The sequence below is a fragment of the Bubalus bubalis genome, chromosome 22 (genome assembly GCF_019923935.1).
Source record: "Bubalus bubalis isolate 160015118507 breed Murrah chromosome 22, NDDB_SH_1, whole genome shotgun sequence".
NCBI classification, from domain to species: Eukaryota; Metazoa; Chordata; class Mammalia; order Artiodactyla; family Bovidae; genus Bubalus; species Bubalus bubalis.
Window position 1 is genome coordinate 14,985,128 of NC_059178.1, and position 25,593 is coordinate 15,010,720.

The following is a 25,593-nucleotide window of genomic DNA, read 5'->3' on the forward strand; positions in this document are numbered from 1 at the left end:
ACTTTGTATGACACTCTAATGATGGGTACATGACATTATGTATTTGTCCAAACCCATAGAATGTACACCAAGAATAAACCTTAAAGGTAAACTATGGACTTTTGGGTGATTAAGATGCATCAATGTAAGTTTATTGGTTGTAACAAACATAACCCTCTGATGGGGGATACTGATGATGAGGTGGGCTATGCATGTGTAGAGTTAGGGTATATGAGAAATCCCTGTACCTTCACTAAGTTTTGCTGCAAATCTAAAACTCCTTTAAAAAACTAGTCTTTAAAAAAGTGCTAAACTAAATTATACTGCTAGCAGCCACCTACAATGCCAATAGTAACATGAGGGAAAAGATACTTAAGGTAGAGAGGAATGGTGGTGTGTATTCACAGAATAAGGGTGTGCATAGTTACATACTAGCTCACATTTTCACTTCTATTCCACAGGGCACATATTGTAGCAAAGTCCTTCACACGCGGGAGTTTTACACACGTTTGAAGTCTGATTTCTAGTTCACATTTTCTATGATTTTAGGGTGTGTGTGCTTATGTATATGTTATGTATGTATGTGCAAGATGTGTACACATATTAAGTTTATAGGTGTGCAAAGGTGGGTTGATTCTGTGAACTATTTTTGCAAGTTGTACGCATGTATTAGTATACGCATGTATTAGTATATGCATGTTGTGCAGACATGTACACATGCCTGTGTTATATTTATCTGTGCACATGTGTGAATAATAATATTGCAGCTGTAAAGAGAGCACCAGCTTACAGGTGAGGCTCTGAATGACTAGCTGGGCATAAAGACCTGGGTGTCTAAGCAAGTTCATTGTGGGGAAGTGGGACCTGCAGGCCTGAGCACTGAAGGAAACACCCCAAGAGCATGGCCACAGGGAGGAGGCTGACATCAAGGCCATGGGGGCTCGTAGCCTTGGAGGACTAGGGCAGCTGAGCTCTGGCGGAAGCAGCCCCAGAGGAGCAGAGCTGAGCAGCATCGGGCACAGGTTCACCCCGTGGGAGGAAGGGAGGAAGGAAGGTCAATACATAAAGAGGCTTGAGGTGTGAAGCCCCCGGGGACTCCTTCCCTCTTCACTCTCCAGATTTGCCCTCTGGGAGCTAGGAGGAGGCAGACACGTGGATTTATGTCAGATCTATCTACAAGCAAGGGCTGGGTGGTGTTTCTGAGACCAGTGATGCAACATTCAGTTAATTCCATTCACGAGGAAACTGAGGGCTTGGCTGAAGTCACTCCAGGAATCAGCTGAGCCCAGTGCACAGTATTCAGTAAATAACGATGGATGATGCTTCAGTGAGTGAAGAAATGAATGAAAGGAAAAGAAGGAAGAGACAGGGTTAATTGAGTGGATCATAGAAACCATCCTGAACTTTCTAAGAAGAGGAAACAAGAGAAGGCTAGTAGAGATGAATTCATTACAAATGGGGACTTGGATCTCTCTGTTTCCTGAGGGTGGAGAGGAGGTGTTGAAAGAAGGTACATGCACACAGTACTTCACTTATTATTTTGAACTGTGTGTGTATAAAGGGGAGTTTTACATGAATGTGTATTCAAGTCCATGAATGATACCCTGGATAAAGAAGGATAAGAAAACATTTGCTGTTTTCTTAAGTCAAAGACCTTCTGAGACAACAAGAGAGATTTAACATAATCATGAACAATCCCAACCGATTCATTCATTCTACAAACAGTCAACACTGAGCTGGGAGCAATGGTGGATGGCTCAATACATCAGAGCCAACTTGTACCCTGAAAGAGCCCGCAGAGATAAGGTGTGTCTCCCAACATTAGCATCCAGGAAGAGATGGCAGTGAGCTGAGAAGGGTACACAGGTGGCCTACAAGGAGAGTTAGAAGTCAAGAGGCGATGTTCTGTGTGCATGTGTGTGTCTGGGTGAAGGGCTTCTGTAGTTGAATGTCAGATTTTTGACCCGTTTTGATGGCTGGCTTTAGTGTGTATAATGTGAGGGAAATTGCTGCTATGATTTCCCGCCTCCCTCCATCATTCTGAGCCATGTTATTAGAAAGTCAGAGGTAGGGTGCTCATAACATCTACTGTCCAAAGTGGGACTCCTGAAAGTGGAAGAAGGCAATATTAATACCCATGCCAGCCACCTCACGTGACCCGGGACTGTCCTGTGCAAACTGGGGCTGGTGGTTGTCCTGGTTACGGAGGTGAGCAGCAGGCTGTCCTAGTCCCCTGAAGCCATGGGGTAGACTTCCAGGGTTACTTCATGGTGGGGAATTCACGCCATCCCCTTTTCCAGAGGATGGACCCCGCCCCATCCCACTCTGCAGTGAGGCTGACCTGTGGGGGCAAGATCAAAGGTCAAGGGGGGCAAAGTGGGAACAAAGGCTCTCGGGGCCTCCAACGTTTTGTCTCCCCACAGCCAGGCTCGGCGGTCAGCGAGCCTACTGCCCAGCCTGGCATCTTAGCACTTACTGTGTCCACTTGCGCCAGCCCAGGCAGGCCGCTCTAATGGATTATTTGCATTATCTCCCTCATCACTGCTTAAATATTTATCAGACCATTATGTATTTAGTGGCCAGGCGTGGGGAGTGGAAGGGGCAGGAGACAGAATTGCTTGGCCAGATGCAAGGGTTAATTACAGATTGGATAAATCCCCTTCTGATTTAAAAATTAAATAAATAAACATGGTGAGGAGATTAAAAGGGAACTGTTACTTACATGTAAGGAAGTCCAGAACTGCCTGATCCAGGTTTTGGTGTCTTCTAGCGCCTCATTTTATTACCTCACTATTCCCTTCCCCTACCTGCAAACCTGTGGGCTGCCTGAGCCTTAAACCAGCTTCTAATTAAAAACCATACTTCCGCTCTTGCTCCTCAAGCAACCAGTGTGTGGGAAAATTCAAGCTCGCCTAGAACCAGAGTCAACATCCGCCTCATAAAAGAAGTTCTGAAGGTAACTCCAGGGCTGGCACTGTGAAATATTGTTCATTATAATGAAGCAGCTGAGATAATGCTGTTTTCTAATTTCCCTTTCTCAGTCAGAAATTAAATAAAAAGTCATGTCTAAATTACAATACTGGATTGAGATCAGACGAGGGCCCCATGCAGAGAGCTCATGATCTATCCTTCCCACATTTTACAGCCATTAAAAAAGATTATTGTTGTTTTTTTCCCTTCCCTTTTCTTTGAGGCCATTTACATTTGTTCTGAACTCTCACTGTGTTTTATTCGAATCTCTTAAAAGTGCCAGGGCACATAATAAGTCAATCACAAACTTAAATTAAGAAAAAAACAAAACAGGCACCCAAGCAAACTGGGGCTCTGAACTCCAAGCTCAGTTACCTAGGGGGCCCCTAACTTGGCTCTTCTCCATCCGCTTCCAGTTGGCAAAGTCTTCTCCAGGGAGAGTCAGGGTGGGGAGGGCTCATTCTGTGCAAAAACTGCCTACGCTTCTACAACCCTCTCTTATAGCAGAAATGCCCCTTGGTCAAAATGAAAATGCTGGACTGGCTGGTAAAGTGTATTTAGAAAACGCTAATGAGCCTGTCATATCATAGTTAATTGAGCATTTATTTGATTATTCAACCAGCAGAAAAAAGGAACACTGGCGCATTTTGGCAGTTATGATTCAGGCATTCTCTGTTCTGAGAAGTTGTTGGTATTCCTTGAATGTTGCACAAAAGTTGGTGCCGAAAAAACATTATTTTTCCTGGAATTTATTAAGCAACATCATTATGAATTGTTTTCACTGCATGCAAGTCGCTTCCTATTAATCACTTGGATAATATGACTGGAGCGCCTACTCTGTGCAGGGCATCATGTGGGGATGAACAAGAGATGGTCTCTCCTTGAGTCCCTAGGATCAGAGCCCCTGAGATACTAGTATACTTGGGTGTTCATTTTCTCATCACAAGAGCCCATTGAGATTTTTAAATGTCATGTAAATTCCTGTTAGTTCAGGGCTCCTGGTGGGCAGACTCCAGGGAGGTGGGTTCCTGTGGGACACATCAATCAGATAAGCCTTGGAAGAGGAGAAGGGCTTGATGGGGCTTTGTGAACCAGGTAGGACTTAACAATGTGGACAGAGGATAAGAAAACACTCTGAGGGACTTCCCTGGTGGTCCAGTAGTTTAGAATCTGTGCTTCCACTGCAGGGGGTGTGGGTTTGATACCCAATTGGGGAACCAAGATTCCACATGCCTCGAGGTGCAGCCAAAACAAACAGTTTAGGAAAGATCAAAGTGTGAGCAAAGGTGGGAAGCACGGGGCATTTAAGGGCATGGGGCAGACAGGGTGCCCAGGGATGGTCTCCTGTGGCCACAAGCAACCTGTGTGTGGCTCCTCAGAGGGCCACTCAAGGTGACAGGACTGGAAATAAACACTGTGGTTCCCATGAGACATCTGACCCATGCTGCCCTTCAGAGCTGCAATGAAAATGACCGATGAGATCTTCTCCAGCTGGACTCCTACTCCAGCAACTGAGCGCACACCCTTCTGACACAGAGTCTAATGGGCTGCAGCAGCTCACATGCCATGAGCGCCATGTGCAGCCCCAGAGGAAGCAGTCAGAGAAAAGGGGCAGAGAGGCTGCGAGGTTTAATGGCAGGTGTTGTGGCAATGGGACTTCCAGGTGCACTAGCGATACTGGTAGAGAAGCCTTCTGCCAATGCAGGAGACATCAGAGATGCAGGTCAATCCCTACATCAGGAAGATGCCCTGGAGGAGGCATGGCAACCCACTCCAGTATCCTTGCCTGGAGAATCCCAGGGACAGAGGAGCCTGGTGGGCTACAGTCCATAGGGTCACAAAGAGTCGGACACGACTGAGCGACTTAGCATGCACATACATACATAGTGGCGATGACCCTGGGCTGAACTCACGTATGTCCTCTACTTTTGTCTGTTTGCAATGGTTGTATCCTTTAAGTGTCAGCCAAAGCAGCTGCAGAATGGAAGCTCCCACACCCCGTCTACATTCTGCAAATGAGAATGCCATCATTCTTCTGAATCCTTGATGTGAGTAAGTTCAATTGGACTTGAAACCCACCTGCATCATCACAAAAACTTTCAACACTACATCTGTCAGTGAAAGAAAAGGAAGGCTGTTGAATTCTTTAAACATAATTTCAACCATTATGAATCTTTAATGATTGTAAAAAATGGCTTTAAATTTTTTATCACCCACTTGTGCAAACAAAGTTTCTTATCAAGAGTGACCACCAATGATATGTAGAGATCATCATTAAAAGATCAGGCATGGTGTGTAGCCATTTCAAACACAAACACAATCATGGAAGGAAGCAAACTCAAGTTTCTCATTAAAATGAGGAAAATGTTTTATTCTGAGGCCATACATATTGTATAATATTTCCCAGTATACCATATTTTCTTTTTCATTTTGCATAATATAAAGAAAATGGAATGACTTTTTCTGCTAAATCTCACATAGAATCCCAGATCCCCTGCAATTTACTACAACGTGCCATACAAAGATTCTCATCTTCATGTGTATCCTGACTTTAACAGCTTGGAAAGTCCTGCTCTAAGATATCTTGCTTGATCCTCAAGGACCTTCTTGGACCTTCATGGACACCCAGCAGTCAGCTGTCTCTTTACTACTAGGCAGATCATTGTAACTATAAGCCTTCCCCAGCCCAACAGAAAAGTCTACAAGGGCCAGAGATGGCGCCTTATGACCTTGAGGTGGTTCTCCTTGGAGCTGTTCCATCGATACCCTTCTGCTGTGGGTGCTGCCCAGGACTGAGTCCCCACCAGTAGAAAGACATGGTAGAGGGCAGGGGGGAGGAATGGGCTGGGGGATGGGGGAAGTTCAGCTCTCAAAGAGCAAAGACACACTCATTGGTTTACCCAATCTTGCGCCTCCTCTTTTAGGCTCTCTCTCCTCCACCTCTCGATTTTAAATAACTTCCTGAACTATAAAGGCAAAGAGTTCCAAATGAAAACTGATTGATAGCCTCATATAATTATATAATAAAAACACGCTGATACGCATATACATTATGCGTGGGCTCGTATGTCTATATGCGTCTGCATCTATTCCAGGGGGAGGAATATGCAATAACGTCTTCTGAAACAAATTGTCAAGGTGTCAATAAGGACTCTCATAATGAATGTGTGGGTGTGATCTGGGGTAATTTCATTGCAATTATGTTGCTCGGGCTGATTTCCCAAGGCAGGTCTTAAAGGCACAAGTCCCATTCCCAAGCGGAAAGCGGAGTGTTTTGCTTCCTATGGCATCTTCAAAGCATCACATTTCCAGGCCAAATGCCTTCCCTCGAGCACACCAGACCAATCAGAGGAAATCAGGTTGCCAGGCAGTGTCAAAGCTTCAGTCCACAGTGATAAGTTTAAAAAATTTTTGTGTCTGACACCCAACAATCTCAGCAACTGACTGCTAATGGTTAAAAAGTAAACAACAGCATAACCCAACTAAAGAAGTTAGAAGTCCCAGTGATGGGTACTAAATGTATGAAATACTATTCAAAGCACTAGGGGATAAGGAAGAGCAAAGATGGGCATATGCTAGAGGGAAAAAGGGAATATATGTGGCCCCTGACCCCAAGAAAGTCCAGCCTATACAAAAGGACAGATGCTTGACCAATGCTTGAACAAATGCTGATAATTCAACGTAAATGGAATGTAATAGAGGTTTACCCATGGGAACCCAGGGTGGGAGTAAGGACATAGGAAAGATTTTGTAAGACAACTAACTGTCACTTAAACTGGGCCTTGAAAGTAGAAAAAAAAAGTGCAATCAATATGTACTAGATTGTTTTGCGTAGTGCCCTGCCCTGTGTTGAGTACAAAGGAGACTCTCCGTCAACCACGTTTCATGAAATGAAGTATAGACTCCATTCAGGAACTTTCTCAGCAGGGACAGGGGTCCTCAGTTGCCCATCCCTGAGACCAGGCTATCAAACTTGCTATCAGGAGAGCCATTTGTGGTCCAGGAAATAGCGTGAATGCTGGCCCTGGGGAACAGGGTTATGTCTGGGCCATCTACAACAGCTACAACCAAAGAGCTCCAGGAGACAGACTAGAAGAGGAAGAGAAAGCGGGGAGGGTTGAATATGGAGTGCGCTTCCACAGGAAATGGAACAAGGGAGAAATCATCTTCTCTGCCTCCCGACAACATCTAAATCTAGACCAGTAAGCTCACACCCGGAGAAGGCAATGGCACCCCACTCCAGTACTCTTGCCTGGAAAATCCCATGGATGGAGGAGCCTGGTAGGCTGCAGCCCATGGGGTTACTAAGAGTTGGACACGACTGAGCGACTTCACTTTCACTTTTCACTTTCATGCATTGGAGAAGGCAATGGCAACCCCCTCCAGTGTCTTGCCTGGAGAATCCCAGGGATGGGGGAGCCCGGTGGGCTGCCGTCTATGGGGTTGCACAGAGTCAAACACGACTGAAGTGACTTAGCAGCAGTAGCAGCAAGCTCACACCAGAAACCTGGGAGTTTCTGTTGATGTCCCCTCACCCCTCACCCCTGCAGCACCCCTCGTTACCTTCCCTCACTTCACGTGCTCTGTCCCTCAGTCCTGTCAACTTGGCTTTTGTAACATCTCGTGACTTTCTGGGCCTCTACAATAGTGTCCTGACTGGCCTCTAGCCGCTTCCATCCATCCTTTTCCTGCTACCAGCCTGACTTCTCAAACATCTTTAAAACTTCTCTCTTAAACCTTCCAAAGTCCCCCCCTCCCCTTTGCCTTCCAGATAAAGCTTAAGCTCTCAGGCAGTTCCAAAGAGACACCAGTGCCCTCATCCGTCCTTGCCCTTCCATTTCTACCCCCTCCTTTAACTACCAAAGCCCACAGTCATGCTTCTTCTCAATTTCAGACCTTGACATATGCTGTTGGTTCTCTCTGAAATGCTCCCCTCTCCTTGCTCTCTTACAGGGTAAACTCATAGACAACTTTGAAAGCCTTGCTCAAGTTTTCCCTCTGGGATTCACCAATGATTCACCATCTGAATTAGATCCCCCACCTCTGTGCTCCAGAGAACTTCATGTGTGCTGCCAGAAGAAACAATAAACTGTCTCTTTACAGTCCATCATGCTCCTGTGCTGTGAGTAACCTGGTGATAGGGACCATGACCATTACCTCTGTAAAGCCAGTACCCAACCCATGGCAGTTTCTGGCACATAGCATGTGCTCCATCAATGTTGGGAGTGCAAGGAAAGATGGATGCTTAGATGGATGGATGAATGGATAGATGGATGGATGAATGGATAGATGGATGGGTAGATGGATGGATGGATGGGTGGATGGATAGATGGATAGATGGATGGATGGATGGATAGATGGATGGATGAATGGATAGATGGATAGATGGATGGATGAATGGATGGAAGCTTGGATGAATGGATGGGTGGATGGGTGGATAGATGGATAGATGGATGGATGAATGGATAGATGGATGGTTGAATGGATAGATAGGTAGGTGGATGGGCGGATAGGTATTTGAATGAGTTGACAGTGCTTAAGTAGTCTGAGAAATAATAAAAGAAGTCTCCTTCTTCCTGTCTATACTCCCACTGAGTCTCTAAAACAGAATATCATATCCCCCTAAAACTCCCAGGACCTGATAAGTGAGCAGGAATATGATGGAAGCTGCAGTATTATATTGGGAAACCAGTATGTTCATTGCAGTAGCTTAGACCCTGAGGGTAGGTCCTCCAGGGACAGTGGAATATTCCAAATCAAAGGAAAGGAAGCGAGTCACTTTATTCCAGCAAGCATCAAACCAATTTTAAGGATTTTTTTTAAGAGAAGTCAAAAAAAAAAAGAGAGAGTCAAGTCAGATTTTTTTTCCCAGGATTTTTAATGGAGTTTTTTGGAGATTATCAAATCAAGTAAAAGGGAAGGAACTGTATAAATTCCATTTCTTTCTTCTTTTTCTTTATTCTAGACACTGAATAAGAGAGGATCAGATGAGTCATTCACCATCATACTAATATATGCATCCTTATACCTAATCTATGTGCACAGCTCTGTATACATTCTTAGAATAAAACTCTAGAAGCAGAATTAAAGACTTTTAAAGCATGGACATTTTTTCAGCCTCTTTTAAAAAAATTGCCAGCTTCCTCTCCAGGAAGGCTGTATCCATGTGCAGTCCCTGCTATAGCAAATGACTAGCTGTTTCATCACGTTCCTACCAACACTGAAGAATTCATTTTTAAATATTCCCAGCTTGATAAGCAAAAATTAGAATCACATTGTCCTAATTTGTATCTCCTCGATAACTAGTAAAGTTGACCTTTTTCATAAGTATAGGCTGTTCAGTGAATTTGCTGTTAATTTTCATTGCTGACTTCCCTATTGGGTCTCTTGTCCTGCGTTATTGATTTTTAGAGGCTGATTTTAATATATTAACATCATTCATCTTTTATCCTTATGTTGCAAATACTTTTTATATCTCTTAAGAAATATTATTCACTCCACCCCAAGACTGAAAGCAAACTACTGATCCTTCATTAAAAATTTAGTTCACAGTCCTGTGCTACCTGCTTCTGCATATGCAGAAATGAGGAAGGCAGGTCACTTGTTCTCAGGAAGCTTGCAGTCTGGTTAACCTCGTGAAGACAACTAGTCACAAACATATCCATGAAGCACTAATAATACAAGTCTTCAGGAGGAGAGAGGGCTTGTGCTGGACATGGAGGACTAGATCAGTTCTTGACAGATAGAAAGAGGGGAAGGGGCAGGGTCTCCCAGGCAGAGGGAGGGAGGAGAAAAGGCACAGAGGAGGGAAAGCCTAAGGCATGTCTGAGGAAGTCTGGAGAGTCAGGTGTGAGTGGAGCCGAGAACTCTGCGGGTGACCTGTGGGGGGTAAGGTCAGTGCTGAGCATCTGAAATGCCTAGGCTTTCCCACGATGCTATTTCCCTGTCCTGGCTAGGCCAAGCAGGAGCCTTTGTCTCTGAGCCATTCAGACCTGTGAGTGCATGCTGTGTACATTCCCCTCTTTTACGATGGCTGTTATTTGTCAGAATTGATTAGCCTTTCTGTGTGGGAGCCATCTGCTGTCTGTCAGGCTCCTTGTCTCACCAGCGTGTTGATTTCAATAAATATTATGGCACTTGGAGTCGGCTAAGTGGTTTGATGCTGTGAATCCCACACATCAAATCGGAAGAGGACTGAGAGCCATTTAACACCATTCCTCCACTGCCTTCACTCTTGGTCAACAGCGTCTAAAGGGAACCACGCTGTGTTATCTTGGGCTGCCCAATACATTCTGCACCATCTCCATTCTTCTGTGCATGTGACTGAGCAGATGGTCCTGGCCTGACCACCACAAAACCCCGTTCCCCTGGATACAGGGACTGGTCCCAGAGCAGCCCTGTGGTGGGAGAAGCTGTCTCCACTGGGGTGGGCAAACTGGAGTGGGTCATCTTTGCTGGCATGTGGAAATAGCTGGAGAGAGACAGGAAAAAATGAGACGCAGGCAATACTCTAGAGGTACTGAGGCCTTGGTTCATGCCTACATCTCTTCCTTCAACTCTAGGAGCTGTGTCAGTTTCTACCCAGCTATAGGTGTTCTACATTTCTTTTTGCTTAAGCTAATTGGAATTGAGTGTCTGTCACTCACAATACAGGGATTCCTGAATATACAGAGTTATTATGTTGCCCAAATCAGGTATATGGGAGTCATCCTTTAATCTTCTTTTCCTTTTACCTCCAAACCTACTCAATCACTAAATCCTCTTGATTCTATCTCTAAAATGCCTTATCAGTTATTTCACTGTCCTCCCTAATTTTCTCTCACCTGGATCATAAATACTCCTTGCTGCTCTCCCTGGGATCATGTTCCCTCCAAATCCATTTCCACAGTGCTACTAAGTTGGTCTTTCTAGAACCCAACTCCACTTCCAAAACTTCAGAAAATATCCATTGCCCATGAGACAAATCCAAACCTCTAAGCACAGGATACAAGCCTGTCTGTGTCTGGTCCACCCTCCTTCTCCAGTCCCAACTCTTAACATAGCCCACCTCCCAGTTCTTCCATGTCTCCAAGTCTTTGTACATGTTCTTCCTGCTGGCTCCAAGACCTTCCCAGTCTTGTTCGTCTAGCTTCTGCTCTGGCCTTCCATTTGCACTTCATTTACAAAATACTCACAGCCCTACCCCAGACACCCTGAGCATAGCCTTCCTCTGGGAATATGCGGTACCTGGTGTTGGGGCTAATGACCAGGAGATGGCATAGCAGCATGGTTAAAAACATGAGCTCCAAGTCAGCAGGCCTCAGTTTGAGATCTGGTTCTCACCTTTACCAGCTGGGAGGACTTGAACAAGGCACCTAACCTAAGGCTCATTTTTCTCAATGGGGAAAATAAATGAGGGTAGCTGTAAAGATTAAATGAGAAAACTAGGCAAAGTTCTTAGGTAGAACATAGCAGATATTCAATAAATGACAGGTGTCATCACTGTATTATCAATGGTGTCATATCAACGTCACATTATCAGCATATGAACCTATTTACTCCCTTCACCTATCTCCTCACCCCAATCCTCATGATGAACTCCTTGGGAGCAGGACTGGGTGTTACACTTACTTTGTTCTGTATCCATGACCCCTGTGTCAACACAGCACAGACATACAATAAATATTTATTTAATAACTATCAATCTCTTTTCACCCACTGTTTTACTGGGGAATACGATGGGGGCGGGGAAAGAGGGCACTCCTATAACTCTCCCATTACCACTTGAACTCTCCATGGTTCAAAACTGATTAAGGACAGAATCTCCATAGGAAATAATTCAGAAGTGACAGTCAGTGAATCAACCACCCTTATGCGGGAACCAATGTGTTCCCTGATATACAAACACAACTGGTTATCTATCTAAAACCCTTTTCCCCATTCTTTTTTGCTAAACACTCTCTGAGTTTGATCAATGACAATATTCAAGGAAGGTGATCCTATTCCTAATTCACGTTGTTGTTGCTGCTATGTAGTCGCTAAATTGGGTCTGACTCTTTTGCAACCCCATGGACCGTAGCCCGGCTGTAGCCCACCAGGCTCCTCTGTCCATGGGATTTTCCAGGGAAAAATACTGGAGTGGGATGCCATTCCTTCTCCAGGGGATTTTCCCGACCCAGGAATTGAACCCATGTATCCTGCATTGGCAGGCAGATCCTTTACCACTGAGCCACCACGGAAGTGCTTAATCAATAAGTATGTCTTTAAAAATCTAAATCCATCAGGACAATGCCACTCTGCTTGCTTGAACTTGGTTTGTGGATGGACATATGACCCAGAATGTGCCAAGAAGGGAGAAGTCCTCTGTGGAGTTTTTGAGCAAATTTTCCTTGTTTTTAAGAAGAGACACAAGGAAGAGATAGTCCCTTTTCTGCTACCCCACATCATTTTATCTGCAAAAGATGTGTGAGTAGTGACACTGCCATCTGGCAACCATGAAAGAAGCCCACTAGGGTGGCAAAGCAGAAGAATGGAAAGAACCTGGGTTCTTAATGACATTGTCCAGCCATAGCATTCGCCAGTTCTGGAGCATTCTACTTCAGAACTTCTTGCTTAATGAGATAATAAATTTCTCTCACTGTCTAAATCAGCTATCTGTTATTTGGAGCCAAAATCATCCTATCAGAATTCACCCAACTTTACAGCATTCTCCCAGCGTGTCCCTGCTCATTCTCTTCCTGGAGGCCACACAATACTCTCACTTCTCTGTGCCCTTTTTACAGGTACTGCTTTCTCAAAGTTGATAATTCATCTTTCCCTCCTTTTATAACTGCATTTTATTCTCCAGTATCCTGGAACTTATCATGGTGCCTAGACTGGAATATAATAAACACTTAATAAATGATGAACAGATGGATAAATTTATGGGTGATGCACAGCTTACAAACCACTGACAGGCTTACAAACTTGCCAAGGAAATCAGAATAATATGAACAAACTATAGAATGACAAAGAATCACATTGTGTGATGCACAAGATTCCTAACAATTATAGAAATGCATATATTATTACATGATATTAAAAAACATAACCAAAATAAGCAAAACAATTATTGAGTGGACTACAATGATTACTCTCAGTAGCATTTTCAGTTGGTTCAATCTGTTTAGAGAGCAATAGGACAATATCTAGCAAAGGCTAACAACACTCTTTGACACCATAATTTCACTTTAGGGGATATATTCTAAGGAAAAACCAAAATATGTATAAATATATATGTGTGTGTGTATATATATATATATATATGAAAACATTTACAGAAATAGTATTTAAAATAGAAAGAAACAAAATATAACAACCTAAGCTATAATGGGACAGCAAAGCTAAGCAGACTATGGCATTTTAACTAAGAGTGAAAACTGAAAATGTCCACATATATTTAAATGCATACATAAAGTGTTGATAAATGAAAAATATAAAATAGCAACAACATGCTGATTTAAATTATATAAAATTTTACCTTAAAATATCTCTATATTGCCCACATTTTCATGGAATTCAACCCCTAGGCTCTTATATTCATGTATCTTACCTAGGTATTTTATAGTACATACATCTCCTGCTTTTCACAACCTATCAGCATGATATTGTCAATATACTGAATCAACCTGATGTCTTGTAAGATGAAGAGATGATTCAATATCTCTGTAGACTAAATTGTGACATAGAGATGGAGTGCTGGAGCAATAAAGTATACTACACTCCTTGCCAGGTGAAAGCAAACCGTGTATTGGAACTGAATTTTTAAAAAGCACCACCCTATAAGTAGCTGCAGAGTAAGTGTCAAGGCCTGGGTTATTTTCTCTAGTAAGGCATCCATATCTGGAAGTGCTATGGTTGGAAGCCACTTCATCACTTTTATAATGATCTACGGCCATTCACCAAGATATAGCTACTTTCTGCATCAGACAGATAAATGATTTAAATGAGGTTGTCATAGGCATGACACAACTGTACATTTTGAGTCTCTGACAGATTTAACAATTTCCCCCAGGGTTAGAGTATTGCTTTTGATTTACTACTTTAAGTCTTCTATTTAGAACTTTCTAAAAAGGAAACCATTAAGTGAACAATATATTAATTCTGCCTCATACTAGATAAATCTATTTCAACTATACAGTCAGGAACTGAGAAAATAATATAAAATGACCTGAGGGTCCACTTGATGTCAACTATGATGCCGAAAGTTTCATTAATCACCTAAGTCCTATAAAATCCCCCATTGATCTTTGGATCACAGTGGCAAACTGTATCCTCAGGAATTAGCTCAGAGCCAATGAAAGATCTAAAAAGGTACTGATGTCTCCCTTCCCACCAAGTCACTGTTACCTTGGTAAAAGGCTCTAGATCTCTTTGAAGACAGCCAAGAGCAAGATCTGCAGTATATACTTGTGATGTAATTACTGGGTCCTTCCTCAAATTTGCCTGGGCTCTGAGTCTCTGGCCCAAGTTTAAGAACTGAGTGAGGAACAATAATCTCCATACTTGGTGACTCAAAAGAGAGCTCTGTTCTCTAAATCTGGTGTTTGCTACTTGTTTGTTTTGATTATATGGACCAAGAAGCTTTTAAAAGACTGTCCGTGTATTTCAGTGCAAAAGCCTTTATAATCAGTCAAAGTTAGTTATGAGTCGAGGATATTCTGATTACCATACTAGCCTGCTGCCTGTATGAAACCATGCAGTATTAGACACTGTTAGCTGCTTACCCAGTTGTCACTCTCTACTTTTTCCTTGTTAGCAGAAACAAAATTTATTGCAGTAATGTGCCCAATGAAAAGTTCTCATGTTCTCAAATTCTCTTGCCATTAGTTTGCAGGTATGTGACTTAGATTCTGACTAATCAGACAGATCTGCCTGAAAATTGGATTCAGAAGTGAGCAAAATGAAGAGGAGCCTAAGTACAGTGGACCCGACATCTGGCAAACACACGGTAGAAAGAGCCAGCTCTGCGATGGTGAGAGTGCAGAGCATCTGGTGTCCAGTCCTGAGAATTCCCAGTGCCAAGGAGCAGTGGTGCCTCGCTAAAGCCTCCCCACAGCCCCAGGCTCTGCATCCTGCATGGGTACCTAATATCCTTTTATAAAATCCCTTTTCTGTTTAAGCCAGCCAGCATGGATTATGTTGCAATTAAGAACATTAAATAATACATGTACCAACTTGCCTCTGGAGGTTTTTAAAGTGTCACTCCTTGGTCTCTTCCCCTGGGGATATTAGTATCCCCAATGAAATCAAGGATCCCGTTTCAGCTATAGCACTCACTCAGCATAAAGCATTAGAGCCCCTGCAGCTCCCTTCGAAGGTGCTGGCTCTTCCCTTTGTGGTATTTCCCATTGCCTTGGTAAAGGAAGCATCTTCTAGTCCTTGTTGGGGTATACAGCTAATGGATGGGTGAGTAGGTTACATGTGATAAATCTATTATCAATCTTCTTATCTACCTAGTTTTTGATTCTTTACATTGTATGAAATTTTTTGGATATCTTATTTTCATATAGGCTATTACTGAGTACAGATTTCAGTAAGCCATTTAAGAAAAGAATTAGAAATCCCAGATATATGAGGTAGCATGTTGAATCAAACATCTTTGATAAGTGTACCTATATGTTTATTATGTTCCCCCAGAATGGAAAGTCAGTTTAGATGCTGGGTCACCAAAATAAATGAAAATTATTCCTTAGAGTCACTAACATCGATTCTCAAAGTGTTCGCCAAGAAGCTCTGTGGGGTTCTCCAAGCCCCTCTAGGAGTCAAGCACATAAAGCGCTGGGAACCATATTCCACTGCAGTCAGAACAACTTTAAATTCAACTTAGGGGCTTCTAGGTAAGCTTTCATTTGAGGAAGGGGTCAAAAGCTTTTTTACAAAAAGTTTGGCAAATCACTAAAATATCAATAGATCATCTTTGAGGTCCACCTGGAAGGCTCCATGTTTCTCTAATTACCATGGGCTAGTTTGCTGACCCTCATTGGAATCCTAAGGGGAACCTCCAGTAATGGCTGCCTGTTTTAAGGATGTTTTCCCTCAGATACACAGGGGCCTGTCAGGAAGCCACACCCTTGCCTTCCTAGAGTGCAGCATGACATAGATGTCTCTTGACAAGGGCACAAGCTAGAAAACCCCAATGGCAAGTAGACGGGGTGGGATGGCTCCTGCCAGGCCATGCAGCACATGCCATGGCCCCTGGGCACCGGGCACGAGGCTGCCAAGAAAGAGGGAGAAAGGAGGAAGGAGGAGGAGGGGAGGCAGAAGAGGAATTACTCATCTGTGGAGGGTCAGTTGTGCCAAAGAACATCCACCATGTGCTTTGTTCCTGTGCTAGGTTCGATGGGCAATTTGGCAGGGGAGAAGACAGCGTCTGTCCTTGCTTTCATGTTTTAGTCCATAGTTACCGAGTAGCTCTGGTGCACTGGAACTATCCTCATGAAAACAAATCCACCCCGCAACGCACTCACTACGCCTGGTACCAGAGCCTCACAGAAGCAAAACCCTTCCACACGAAACAGCGAGAGAACACCAAAAGACCTAACAATGTGGGTGTGAACAGGTTATAAATGGCCCTCACATTTGAAGGAAAAGGAGGCCAATGACTGAAATGGTCAAAAGTTATATACAAAAAAAAAAAAAGGTTGGAGTTTAGATCACGAAAGGTAAAAACAGATGAGAGTTTTCCAAGCAAGAGTGAAATGAACCATACACTGTCCACATATAAGGGCCCCTCCTCTGTATGTTTGTTTATATTGGCTTCCTCAGCTTGGCTGGTACAGCCGCATTGGCGAAAGTGCAGGTGAGATCAAGGAGTCTTCCAGCCCCAAAGGTCTGTGATCTAGAAACCCTCAGGGAACTGCCCCTACATCTGGAAGCCAGTTCGTTTCCATATGAAGACAGGAACCCTCTGACCCCTGGCTCATGACTGTGTCTCCAAGACTGTAAGTATGAATGTGTGCAGCCCTCAGACCAGGGGACTTCAGAGAGTGTCGATGTCCTAACACAAACCCAGTCCAACCCTTTGAGCCCTAGTAATGTTGGATCAGCAGCATCTTTTCTAACCACAGGCTACATTAGCTCCTGGCACACAGTAGACACTATTTCTGAATGATAAGTTTGCAGAGGACACAGACCACTTAGATGCTGCAACTACAAAGTGAATTTCAGACCAGGCTGAAAGCATCACATTCTGTTAAACATTTGTGAAGGAAGCAGTGGTATTTGAGAGCAAAGCTGTAGACTCAGATTGTTTGGGGTCAAACTCAATGCCACCAGTTCCCTTATGACCTTGAGCTTTGTCTCACCAACTGTAAGATAAGAATGGAGATCATTATTGTGACTGAGAATTAAATGAAAACGTATTTAGCACAGTGTCCAACAAATACTAATGACAATATTGAAAGATTGATTGATGGTACTTGCAAATCACAGATATTCAGGGGAAACGTCAGCTTTGCCTGCTTTTGCCTCAAATGTTGTTTGCTGCTGTCGTTTTAGTCTCTAAGTCATGTCCAACTCTTTTGCGACCCCATGGACTGTGGCTTGCCAGGCTCCTCTCTCCATGGGATTTTCCAGGCAAGAATACCAGAGGAGGTTGCCATTTTCTTCTCCAGGGGATCTTCCTATCCCAGGGATCGAACCCATATATCCTAAATTGGCAGGAGGATTCTTTATCACTGACCCATCAGGGAAGAACTTTGCCTCAAATAGCTAATGAAAATGATCCCAAGGGAACACCATGCAAACAATCAGACTAGCCCAGAAACCTGAAGAAACACTTCCACTAAAGATCATCATGTCTCTGCAACAGGCTTTCTTTCACCTCTTGACTCCTCCCTCCTGTGCCTCTAGGCCTCTCTTCTGTGACAACTTCCTCCAAGGCCCAGATCACCCTAAAATATTTAATAGAAATTCTCAAAGTTGAAAGACACCATAGAAGTTGTCCAAACCATACCTCTTGATGTTAGATTTATAACACCATTGGCAGGTAAAGGCTTACCATTCATTTTTTTCCCTCCAGGTGTCTGAGTTTTAAGGTCTCCGTGGAATGAATCTCTGCTGGAGGAATCTCAGACCCTGATGGAGACGATGATCACCCCTACTCAGTGAGCACGCAATCTGTGCCCCGTCCTGGGCACGTCACAAGTATTATCCTATTTAATCCTCCCATTAACTCAAAGAGTCAAGTACTCTGATCATCCCCGCCCTTCCCCCCGCCACGTTTTTCACAAGGAAACTGAGGCTCAGAGAGGATAAGTACTTTGAGTGAGGCCATACAGTTAGTAAGTAAGGAGATGTAATCTGAACCCAGGTTGCCTGACTCTGTTTTTAGGGCTTGATGCATTTAGATTTAATAAAGCTGTGATTGATGGCTTATAGAGTTTTGTGTGATTAAGATAGGCAGGAATGTTCACGAGGACTGGCAATGGGTGTCAAAAATTCTGGGCCAGGAAGAAAATCCTTTTTGAGAAGATGGCACCTTTGTGCATGTAGCTGGATGAGAGAGAGAGAGCCAGGGAAGAGTGGTAGGGAGAGCCTGCACCTCCCTGACTCTGTGTCAGTGCAGAGAATAATATCTACCTCTCAGGTGGCTGTGTGGTTTCTCAATACATAGCAGTTACCATGATTAAAATTCCCCAAATTGAGATAAGGGGACTGTTCTGTTGTGAGCTTCTAAGAAAACGTATACATTGCTAATTCATGGCCTCCCAAGTACTGGTGAGATGGATCGGGTATGAAATCCTAGAATCCGCCTGGGCAAGAGCAGCTCTCCACCTGGACTGCAGGGAGGACCTAAAAGTCTAGAACATTCTGTGACCAGTCTCACCTTGATCTGCAGCAGCACAGGCCATCTGTCTGCCCCTCGTGTTGAACCTTTCAGCGGAGGGGAGGCTCTTTTCCCCTCCCTCCCCAACATCATGAGTGACAAAGGTGTCCTCAGATCCCTCCGCACAGACGAGCACTTGCGCCACTTTCTCAGAGGCCACTCCAGCCAGTGGTTGCTGTAGAGGTCACAGGTTTCCCAATCCTAAAAAGAGGTGGCCAGGGGTCTAGAAGGGTGGGGGTGGGCAAGTCTGGGACCATTTCCTTTTTCCCTTTATCTAGAGGAAGAATAAAGTGGGACAAAGCAGAACCACTGCAAATACATGAAAAAATAGAAGGAAATAGAAGGAAAAAATAGAAATAATAATACTCTTTCTACATCTACAGAAGATGGCATATTCTATACCGTCCTTCTTCCTGAGTGTACCCACATCTATTCTTCCACTGATGGATAGACTTGCCAAGAATATTATTCCCATTTGACAGGTGGGAAAAGTGGGACAGGAAGTAAGACCATTAGGTGAGCTGAAGCCAGAACCAAGACTTCGGTGTCCTTACCCAACACCCTCCCCTGAGTCCCGCTGACTCTGTGTCTCCAGCCACCTACAAGAGCGGAGACCACACCTCCATTCCCCACACAAGGGTGCACCAGATCTGATCCTGGGAAAGACATCAGTTAGCTTGGTCTCTGAAGACCGACTCTTCTTCCACCGAGCAGCCCTTCCCTTTTATCCAGGGGATACTATCCGTTCCTAAGAAAAACCTGGAGCCAATTGTCTTCCCATAGGAATCAGTCTCAAAGGGCCACAAACACAGCTCTGAGAAATCAAAGCCCGGAGACCCAAGAGGTCCCAGGACTCCGTGTCCAAGAAGGTTCTGTGCAACCTGGATTTGAATGGGATGTCTAAACGCAGACTTCACTGGGTCTGTGATAAACTCAGGGATCGTGTCAATTTTCTAAAATCACTGGGGAGTGGGGAAATGGGTTAATAATCCCTAGGGAGTCCCACCCATAAAAGTTGTGAGTCTTTAACTAAATCCTCTTCTATGAGGATCTAATGCAACATCATTACTCTGGCCTGTGCCAAACATTTCCCCTGCAAATGGGCCCGTCCTGCTTCATCTGCCTTCAATCTGCCATGGACTCAGGCTCTGCCTTCTTAAGTGGGCTCAACTGTATTACAGGCTTCTATGGTGCTGTGGGGCTGCAGCGAAGCTCCATTTTATGTTCTTAAATATTCATAAGGAGCTTTGCAACATTAATATCTTAGATGGCTTACAAGAACACTTAAATACTGGCTCTTCACTCCCCTCCCTTCTCCCCAAAAGTCTCAGCCTGTTCTAATTTGTGTAATGCATTGGGCCATTTTAATAATTGTCCAGGGATTTATTTGGTGGTTCTGCTGCCCCGTCGCACAGGGTGTAATTATGACCCCGGCTTCTCTTATGTGCTAATCCTGCTTGTTTCACTCACAGAGAAGCCAAGATTGGAGAGGGCAAATGCAGTACAGGCTAATGCACAGGAATTAAGTTATGGGCCTCAGCCATTTCCCTCCACCTTCCCACCCGTCGTCCTCCAGCATCGCCACTGCTGAATGTGGAATAAGCCGCTGTCACGGTGTCTGCAGGATGCTTTTAATTAAAGAGTGTGTTTCATCAAAAGGACCAGATTCAAGAATGGGAGACTAAGGCCATCAATGAGTACCCAAATAATAAACTTTTGGCACACCACTCAGTAACAAGAGTCTCAGAGTTGTGTCTTGTCCTATGGTGGCATGAAACTGTTGTCATGGTTTTGCATAAAAGCTAAATGGAATAGAAGCTGCCAGTTTTAACTCAGGAAAGGGGAGACACTGGCTATCTAGAACTCACTGGAATGTTCTGATATGATTCAAACACTAGAGACTTAGGTAAGTTGCTGTGTTCATCGCTCAGTTGTGTCCAACTCTGTGACCCCATGGGCCATAGCCTGCCAGTTTCCTCTATCCATGGCCTTCTCCAAGAATACTGGAGTGGGTATTCCCGTCTCCAGGGGATCTTCGCAACAGAGAGATCGAACTTGGGTCTCCTGCATTGCAGGCAGATTCTTTACTGTCTAAGCCACCAGGAAAATAAGCCCCTTAGGAATGAATATGCATACACATGCAAATTAATAAAAAGCTGATTAAGAATGTTTACTCTCTAGGAATGAGTCTACTGTCACCTACTACCACCTTTTCTAGGTAACAATTCAAGTTCAAAAGCCTGAAGCTGGCAACGTTATGTGCTGGCCTGGAGCCATGGACCAAGCCTAAGCCTCATCTTCTTATCCCTCCCTGCTCCCACCCCCACCCTCAGAAGGTCCCCACATGGCCTTTCCCTGGTAGGCAGTCCAGCAGCAGAGGCCATCAAGTCAACCCCATCCGATGTCCTAGGAAGATGAAGGCTTCCAGATTCCAGGAGTGCTTCCTGCAAAAAGCACTAGGAGAAGGCTTCCTGGCAGAGGTGAAATTTGAAATGCACCAGGCTTGGCTAGTGAGGAGCATTCCAAAAACAAGAGTACATATGGACAATGGTAGCAAATAAAAGGCAATTCCCACTCTAGACAATTAATTGGCTTGCTTGTTGCAGAAGATACTTACCAGGATGTTTTAAGAGATGAGGCTGGAAAGGCAGACTGAGGCCAGAACTTCATACTTACATGATGAGGTTGCCTGCTTTAGAAATCCAAACTCTGAAGGTACCTGGTACGTTTTCCCCAAAGAGATGAAATAGTCAAGAAACTAGTCTCTCTGCTTTTGTTTCCACCACCTGTCCTCTGTCTTCTTTCCAGGAGACATAACTGGAAGAGCATGGGACAGTCACTCCACTCCATCTTAAACTGCTCCTCTCCCCACATCCATGAATAAGCAGCTCTCTCTACCCGAGAGATTATCATGCATCCCTTTTGCTCACTCACATTCTCACCTTGAGGCTCCTAAGAGCACAACAAGACACCTCTATTTAGAGGACAGGGCAGGGATCTCTTCTCCCCGCTGCAGAGGATGACCCTGTCACAGGTGTATCTGTCCCTCACTGGGCTTGCTGACAACGAAATCTTCCAGAACTCTGGCTCTTCACCACCATGACTCAGAACGGGATGAGGTCAGATCCTACTCAAGGAGTCCAGTGAAAGCCACGTGGTGTTGAGAAGCCAGAGTCCTAACTCTGCCATTACCTCCATGATTATAGAAAAACAGCTTCCCAGGTGGGCCTCAGTTTCCCCAACGACATAGTAAAGGGGCGGGTCTTGACCATCTCCAAGGTACCATTGGCTCTAAAACTTAAGGCACCTCTTTCTGCAGCAGAAGCACTTTGCTGGAACGTGGTGTCACCTGGTAGACAAATTCCCCACATGGATTACAAAGATGGCTTTATAACCAAGGCCCCATTAACATGCAATTAATAACAGCATTCATCTCCATCTAATTCACAGAAGATTCTAAAATAGAAAAGAAGACCAACTGCTCCCACAACTGGCTCCCGCAGGCTCCTTGCTATCCCAGCGCCAGGATCACGGACTTTCCTTGTCAGAACATGATTTACAGCACTCGGAACAGTTACATAAATTTCCATAAGCATCCACAAATGCCCCAAACATCAAAATCCACGAGCAGGAGAGAGGGGAAGGGAGGGAGGGGACGCTAGGGACTGTGGGCGACGGGGCAGCTCTGTGCCTGGGCAGCATGGTGGCTCTCCCAACTTAGGGCATTAAAGCTAAACACTACTAATTGTGAGTGGTTTGTCCTCTGCTGAGCACCTGAGTGCTAATTACATGCCTGGTTAACTCAGTAATGTACACACTGCTGCGCACCCAGCTCTCTCCCTCCCTCCACTTCATGAGATTAATGAGGGGAAGATGGAGGTTGTTACAAACCTGTTTGTGGGGCTCTTGACACCTCCTGGGATGACAACCAAAAATGATCTGAACCACTTAGCACATGCCATTTTTCCCACCACCGTGCAGGGTGCCCAATCGTCACTTAGCACAAGGGCCCCTCCCACAGCAGCTGAGCCCTGGGGCACAGTCAACGGGTTGGTAAATGTAGGAGGGGGATGGGGCAAAGGTGCCCCCTCAGTGGAACTTTTACATAAATCCCTCCACGGTGTCCTGACGTCACATCTTCATTAGCAACTGTTCCCAAATGGCTCTCCTGGGCTGTTGGTTGTCTCAGGCTCATTGAAAGCTCTCTTGTCTCCCCACATATCCTTCCAGATGGGTCTGTCTTGTAGGGATTGAACTAGGCCTGCCTTCCAGGGTCACAATTGCCCTGAGGACAGGAGCCTGAAATTTCAAGGTCTCTTGAGCCCTAAACAAGGCAGAGACTCAACAAGACAGGGATGGAAGGCGCAGAAAGTTTTGCAAAGTGGAACAAAGGGGAATCTGGGAGTCTTCTAGACATCCAGACAACTGAACCCTGCCACCTTTGAACCCATCATCCATAGAAAAGGAGAGATGGCCTTCCTGATGCCTTGAAAGCCATGGGCTGCGCTTCTGCACTATTTTCTTACCTGGGTGTTTGTAGCCTCACTTCATCCTTTTGAAAAGCTTGTAGAGGGATGAGACGCTGACTGTGTCATTGAGCCCAGGCCTGGGCTTCTAGAAACATCCCTGGCTCCTGCCTCACTCCCCTCAATTCTGGCCTCCTTAGGTATGATCTGCTCACCCCAGGCCTGGCTGGAAACCCCTGGAATGGAATGAACCCCAGCAGCAGGTGTTCTCTGCCTGTGTTCAGTTCAACAAGCATGTATTGAGAGCCTCCCATGCGCTTTCAAGGGGCTTCCAGTCAAGCAGGGAGTGAAACAGTCACAACATCCACCGATCATGTGCATCCCTGCCTTATACATGAAGCACGAGGGACGCACAGAACCCATCGTTAACTGTGGAAGAGAGGGATGCCCAGGAACGCATCTCTAGCAGAAAGATCTCAGGAAAGACCAGGAGTTTGCTGGACAGACAGGGCAGAAATGGGGCAGCAGAAAGAACAGGAAAGAACATGTATAAACGCACAGAGATTTGAAAGGGCCAAGACAACTTAAGGTGACTCTCTTTTCCCAAGTCTCCCCTCCTTCCCTCTCCTTTCTCTCCCCTACCTCCCTTCTTCTCCCTCCCCATTTCCTTCATTGGTTTTCAGAGGAGTGTTGCCAGAGGCTCATGGCCAATGCAAACCCTCAGGGGACCCTCAAGGTTGAACAACAGCCCCTGTTCTCACCATGGCAGAAAAGGGCTCTCAGCCAGTCTGGGCTCCTCCACATCCTCTTCCGGTACTTCTGCCTCCTTCCTGGGACTGCGTATCACCTAATTAACCACAGGTAAACCAGTGACCTGTGGGGGCAGATTTACCTCTTAAAAGAAAGAGAATGTGATGGTTAATAAAATGAATGTGTCTCTCATGGTGGAGGTTCAGGCATCAAGAATAGACCCTCCTGAGCTGTTTTAGAGCAGGGGTCCCCAAGCCCCAGGATCTAATGCCTGATGATCTGAGATGGAACTGATGTAGTAACAATAAAAGTAAAATGCACAATAAATGTAATGGCTTGAATCATCCTGAAACCATCTCTGATCCCATTTGGTGGAAATATAGTCTTCCACAAAACCAGTCATTGGTGCCAAAAAGGCTAGGGACTGCTGCAGGATGGAGCACCTCCTTGACCGCTCTTCAAAGGATAACAGGGAGGCTGGACCAGCTCAGGTATAGTGAGCTCTAGAGCATCATTACATCACAAAACCTCAAGGCCTTTGAAAAAACAAACTCCTCCCAAGATGAAAGATGGATGCTTTGGGATCTAGTGTCTCTTGCCAATGATCAGAAGACAGGTCTGGGTTCCTGATCAAAGCCAGGAGCCAGGGGATTCTGCTCGGCCTCCCAGATCAGAAGGGGACTGAAGGCTGTGCCGAGCCGCCCTTTGCAGCTCACCTTGCCTTTGCTTCACATTGTTTCTGGGTGGGTAGTCCCATCCCAGCACCTCTACCCTCCATCCCCCCAAACCTTGGTCCCTCTCAGTTTAAAGTAGGGACCTAGGAGTACCCCTGGAAAATGCCCTCCACCTCCATCTGTGGAAGCACCAGGGGATTTGGGGGATGCCCCTGGAGCAGACCAGCAGGGAGGTCACATGTCCTCAGGTTGCTCCTTCCCGGGGCTGCCCAGCCCCTGCCATGCCAGGTGATGGACAGGGCTGGCCCCGCCCACCTCCGCTTCCCAGAAAAGCGGAAGCTCTACGCGCAGGTTCACAGGGTTCCGCCACAGCCACACATTGACAACTGCAGAGTTTCGCCAACCACACCGTCTTTTAAAAATAAAAAAACAAACAAGTCATCCCAGAGACTGCCTGATTACATCACGGGTTATCACCCAGCCAAGCTTTTACACGGGCCCACGAGAGAACTCGGCCCGCTGGCCGGCCCCACGGCCACCCGGCCATAGATCACGTCTGCAAGCCCATGGAGTTCATTATCTCCCTAATGCTGCTGCTTCTGTGGATCATTAGAAAGAAACTTGACCTGACCTGTGAACTCTGAAATTGATTGTTGCCTTGAAATGGTCAACAGCCCATTTTCTAATCGATGCACGGAATAATTTTATACATATTTAAATTATATATTAACTTTAATGCTTGTTAAATTTATCTACCACTTTCCTCCTGTGCTTCTTTTTCATGTGCTGCAACTCCGAAGGGTATATTTACTATTGGGTGGAAGGAAAAGAAGGGGGGAGGGGGGTCTAGGCCAAGACCAAGTGAAGAAGGAAACAGAAGTCCCAGGGCTGAGCCAGAGGGCGTGGA

At 45.1% G+C, this 25,593-nt stretch overlaps 1 long non-coding RNA gene across 1 annotated transcript in view; it reads left to right on the forward strand.

Annotated features, from left to right (window-relative positions):
• The window catches only part of LOC123331159, a 35,229-nt gene extending 20,123 nt beyond the window's left edge, over positions 1 to 15,106 (forward strand). The window contains exons 2-3 of the long non-coding RNA XR_006547656.2: positions 7,903 to 8,071; positions 14,797 to 15,106. This is a non-coding gene — a long non-coding RNA (uncharacterized LOC123331159). The remainder of the gene's footprint in view (positions 1 to 7,902; positions 8,072 to 14,796) is intronic.
• Positions 15,107 to 25,593: the final 10,487 nt, after the last annotated feature.